Source organism: Papaver somniferum, chromosome 8 (assembly GCF_003573695.1).
Source record: "Papaver somniferum cultivar HN1 chromosome 8, ASM357369v1, whole genome shotgun sequence".
In the NCBI taxonomy this organism is placed as follows: domain Eukaryota; kingdom Viridiplantae; phylum Streptophyta; class Magnoliopsida; order Ranunculales; family Papaveraceae; genus Papaver; species Papaver somniferum.
Genome location: NC_039365.1, coordinates 175,918,292 through 175,924,291, shown reverse-complemented (window position 1 = coordinate 175,924,291; position 6,000 = coordinate 175,918,292).

The following is a 6,000-nucleotide window of genomic DNA, read 5'->3' as shown; positions in this document are numbered from 1 at the left end:
GTTATTTTGAACTTGCGCTTAATTTCCATATCTTTGTTGGCAGTGCGGTTGTGAAATAGTATAAGAGTTATCTTGTATCTTTGTAAACTTTTTAATGAATGCATTTAGCTGCGGCTATATGATCGCATCTAAACAAAGATGATATGCACTTCTTTGGTCTTGAAGCATCCCCTTGAAAATTTCATTAGGATCCCACTATTTTTCGTACCTTTGGCAATTTTATTGACAATAAGGGGGAGAATTAATGTGTAGTTCACACTATAAATACATATGGTTTTCAAATCATTATGCAAGGGGGAGTGGTTTTCATGTTGATATGAAAGTATTGACTAAGGGGGAGTGATACATATCACCATAGTATTGTTGTCGAAGTTGTGATACAATTGAACTTTGATACTGTATAATAATACTATGACACTGTATAACAATGATCGAGAGCTTTTTTTTTCTCATTGTTATGGCTACGGATGTTCAAAACCTATGATGCTGAATTGAACATCTATGAAATCATGGGAGTACTTGGAAGTGACGAAGTTTTCGAGTAATGTTGAAGAACCAAGGAGATCAAGCATGTGGACGAGAAGCTACAAAGTTTTTATTTATTTTCTAATCCATATGTATTCATAGTTTTGCCACTAAAATTGACAAAGGGGGAGATTGTTAGAGCACTACTTGGTCGAACTCGCAAACGTTGCTATGTAAAGCTTGTTTGTCAAATTTAGTTGTCAAAACTATATGTTTTGATTTCTAGTCTACTTATAGCTAAGTCTCGCACTAGGATAGTTAAGTGTAGTTGAGCTCCAGACTCCACGACGATCATCTTACGAAGACGAAGAACTACTTAAGGAACCAAGGGAACTTCATCCGACTAAAAGGTATGTAGAGACTTGAACTTATCTATCACTCAAAAATCTATCTACTCTATCTCTTACTCTTGAGACAAAAGTCGTATAAGTATATAGTTTTCAATTATACACATTTGCTATTTCGAGCAAGTTTATCTCGCCAATCTATTTCTCGAAATATGTGTTGGTAAGCTTTCGCTTTAAACAGATTCATCTTTACTCGTGAAGAATGTCATGATGACATTTCAATATCTTGAAAATCGCTTTGATGAAATATAGTTTGTGAATAACAACTATATAACATCCTCTAAGAATGTTTCAATGATTGAAATGGAGAGTTGAGATTATGTAACCATTTTTGGATATAAGCATATAGTGTGTTTTCACATTAGTGTATAAATCCATAAACCGGGAACCAAGTGTAAGCAAATGTGCATATACGGAATTGGGGAAGGAGACAGGTTAAGTATGCGTACCTGTACGCATACTGGCGGAAGTTCACGTCCGTGAATATCTGCTAAGTTTGGAGTTTACAAACTCTTAAACCAGTCATCTAAAGTATGCGTACCCTTACGCATACAGGCGGAACTTTTCTACCCGAAATTTTCTGCTAAGTTTGGAAACCTAAACCAATTCAAATCTGGTTGCTTAAGTACGCATGCCCGTACGTATACTTGAGCTGGTTATTTTCTCAAATCGTTAGTTCATGAACTTAAATAAATAAATTATAAGGAATGCAATCTTTGCATACCGTGGATATAATGTTCATGAATTGATTCAAATGAATCACACCGATTTTGTTTCAATTGTGTTTATTCATAAATACCTAAGCAATTGAACAACTATCCAAGTAGTTCTCTTGAAGTCATTTGAACTAGTAGTGATAAAGATGAATACGGTTGATATGAAAAATGCGCATATGGCTAACCATTGGTTAACTATTGTTGCACCAACTAAGTGTACACTTTTAGGTACGGTTACTCAAAACTAAATGAAATACATTTCATTTGTGTATAAGAAGCTAAGTTTCGATATAACGGTTGAAAGATATTAGCTTGAATCTAATCAGGTTTTCACCTAACGGTGAATATTGAATAATTTGTTACTAAGCTAACATTGATTGCAAACCCTAATTTGGAAACTATATAAAGGAGAACTCTAGCAAATGGGAAACCTAATCCCTACACCTCCTATGTGATACTATTTGTGTTAAGCTAGAGTCGATTCTCCTTTAACCTAAGGTTTCTTCTCCAGAACCTGTAGGTTAATGACTTAAAGACTTCATTGGGATTGTGAAGCCAGACCGAACTACTTCTCTTGTAGTTTAGTGATCTGATCTTGCCGTTTCTATCGTAAGAGACAATCGTAAGATTGGCTTGAGATTATATCGGTAATAGGCAAGATAAAAGAAGTCACAAACATCTTCGTCTCATCATTTTTTATTCCGCATTATCTTGTTTCTCTAGTCGATTAAGATTATTGTAAGGTGATTGATAATTCTAGGTTGTTCTTCGGGAATATAAGTTCGGGTTATCCATTACACCAAATTCTGGGATTGGAAACAGAACCAAGCCTTTACTTAAACGGGTTGTAACGGCTCTTTCCTGTTGCAAAAGTGGGTGTTATATTTTTTTTGTAACGGCTTTGTGGCCGTTACGAATCTTTGTTGTAACTGCCCTCGTAACAGCTTGAACCGTTACGAATTTGCCACATAGTAACAGATCCGGGGCGTTACGAATTTTTTTTGTAACAACGCCGGCGTAACGTTGGCGAGCCGTTACCACGTGGCAGGTCGTAACAGTTCAGAGCCGTTACTACATAGTAGATAGTAACAGCTCAGAGCCGTTACAAATTTTTTTGTAATAGCAAAAAAATTATTGCCAGTCAAACTTGACCTGGTCAAGGATGACTGGTAGTAATTTTTCTGCCGGAAATAAAATGGAATTCTAAATTCAATACATTCATAACCATACTCAATAACAATTTCTTCAATCTATGCAAAAGAACATTCATTCAATTCATAATCACATTCATTCAATTCATAATCACATTCATATAACAAAAGAACTGAAATTTCTCTAAGTACCAAACCATTTTTTTTTAAGTATCAAATCTTGAAGCTCCTTTGTTCTAACTTCCTACAAAACATGAATACATGGAACTTACAAATATTGAAGCTCCTTTGTTCTCCACCCTTTCTGATGAAATAGAGTATCATTGAAATAACAACATCTAGTTCATTATATCCTTTGCAGACTTGCTTTGTTGAAAGCTTGGGCATCAGAAAACTCATGTAGGGAATCCTGCAAAATACAACAGGCGGCATTATTATGACAAGTAAATAGCACTCGTATACTCTAACTATTGTAGGTAGCCTCAAGTAAGTCCAAGATAGACAATTGCAACACGATATTCCCAGCAACAAAATTCAAGTGCGGCAACGGAAACCATGAAACAAATGGTTCTTGGCTCAACATACCAGTGTTTGGCAGGAGGTTTACACATTTTGCAGGGAATTAATATTTCTGCCCCCATGTCATCAAATTCACCACATTCCTAATAAATTACCTGCAGTTGCAGCAACTGTTAAGATACTTCTCATTCATCTATATTCTGGCAGTATAGAATATGAAATTAGGAAAGGCAAAGATACTTAACTGGTTAACTGCAATTAGGTAAGATGAAGCTTCATAAGTTGGCATTATCTTTGGTTCTGCAGAAAACCAAAGTCCATTAGCTGTCTCACCAGAACTGAGTACAATTGTAAGAAACAAGAAATCAATCAAGTATACAACTGAAGTACTTACCCCGTAATCTAGAAGATACACAAGTTGATGCCAACCCCACTGCAGTCCATTTCCCACCAACGCAATACCTCGCAAGTATAAACTGAGTGTCAAATCCACAAATTTAAACTTAATAGTTTAAGTATAATAACCAAGTGAAGTACTTACCAAGGATTGATATTTCCCCGACTGGTTACTACTGCTTCAACTGACCTTGTGTGAAGTCCTTGTGCATTTATATATAACATAACAAAAACCACCTACAAATATATCAAAAAAAAAATGATGAACTGAAAGAAAATATCCATTCATAATCCGGTTTGTGTTCACATATATAGAAAAAAGTTACATTGGACCAAAAAAAGTTTTTTCAGGTAAAGCTCTTTTAATGCATAACTGCATAAGAGTATGCGCATCAGTTAGCATACGTACAAAAGTGTGAACTACCAAAAAAATCAAAAAAAAAAAAATCCTAGGAGTATGCGCATCAGTTAGCATATGTACAAAAGTTTGAACTGGACAAGTATAACAAAAAGATCCATATAAGTCAAGGAAAATATTAAGAGATGCTCAAAAAGGCTGAGATCGATTAGCTCAAAAAGTAAGGGACTGTGCGTCTTTGTTTGAGAGGCACATCTTTGGATGAAGCACATATCCTCAAATTCCGACATCTCTGAAGGTTGTTGCATACTTGTTAGCTTTCTCAATGGTTGCATCTGGCATGAGAATATCATCGATACATACCTTTGCAAGATGTATAGGTATAGGATCTCCGTGAAACTGATTTTCTAAAGCACCAGTACACAGCTCGCCTGTTGCAACTACTTCATTCTCGAAGTTCAATAACGAACAAAGCGGTCCACCACGTACTCTTGATGAAGATGGTGATGCAGAGTTTCCAGCAGGTGAACTTGTCGGAGCTGGTGATACAGAATTCCCAACAGGTGAACTTTTTTCAGCATGTGAACCTAGGGGTGGGACTTGGGTTGGTTTAACCCACCCAATCCATGCCCAACCCGAACATTGGGCGGGTATGGGAAACGTGCATCAAAACATTGGGCAAGCTTGGGCATAATTTAAAAAAAAAAAAACGAGTTAAATTTGGGCAAGCATGGGCACAAATATTCCTAACCCAAACAACCCCCCAACCCGAAGAACTATGATGTAGCTATATAAAGAGAAAATTTAAATATTATATTCACATCTAATAATGAAAATATAAATTATATCTATCTCATTAATCAATCATTCAATATGAAAAAAGTTTATATTATTATAAATAATCTTCGGTTATTTGGAAATTTAAGATAAATGGAGCAATCAAATCTTAATATTACCAAAAAAATTATTATCGTATTAACAAACTCACATGTCTATCGAAACTTGGAGTAACCCGAGGAACATAATTTGGGCGAACTTGGAAAGTACCTTCATGGGTTCCACGGGTTCGATGGGCAATCTGGGCAAGGGATTCCTAGCTCGGGTCTGCCTCGGCCAAGCCTTCTAACCCGTCCAACCAACCCAAGTCCCATCCCTATGTGAACCTGTTTGAGGTGAAGCAGAAACATTGCATGGAGTATGCGAGGCTATAACTCTTGAGGTGCTGGGAACGCTCGATCCAACTGATACAGGAATTGCAGATTTAATTTCTTCCACTACACTACACAATTTCACAAAGCCATCAATCAGAATACCCACCTTGCCACCTATTTCTTCCACCATCCCACCAAGACCACCCTCCTTCGCTTTCAGTTCATTTACCTTGTGACGCGCTGAAGCAGAAAGTTTGATTTGTGTACGAGATATAGGACCAATAGAACGAACCCGTCCTCTAGAATCTTCTCCAAAAGATTTAGTCATTGCACAAGGTTCTTTTACTGGAAGACCTGCATCCTGTTTTTCTTAGATCTCATCTTGGGCCTTCTTGAGCTTCTCCTGTAGCGTTGAGCATAACGACCAAGTAAATTCTAATATCTTAACTACCTAATAGTCCCTCCGATCCTTTTTAATAGGATGGTTTCTATAAATAAATGTTTCAAAAAAATAGGCTGGTTTCCTAATTAGAAAATTCAAATGTTACTTTAATTTTCTGGGACCACTTTTCTCTTAACCTCTTTTGATGACAAGTGTCATGTGGACCATTTCACTTTACTTCTTTTGTTGACAAGTGTCATGGGGACCATTTCACTTCACTTCTATTGTTGACAAGTGTCATGAGGACCACTTTCAATGATTAGTTCTCTTAATTTCCTTAAATTTCTCTAAAAACAAAACCAACCTATTAAAAAGGAATGGAGGGAGTACATATTTTTAAAAGAGTTGAAATAACTGTAAAGTAAACTGACTCACAGCGAACGGCACCGCGCTAG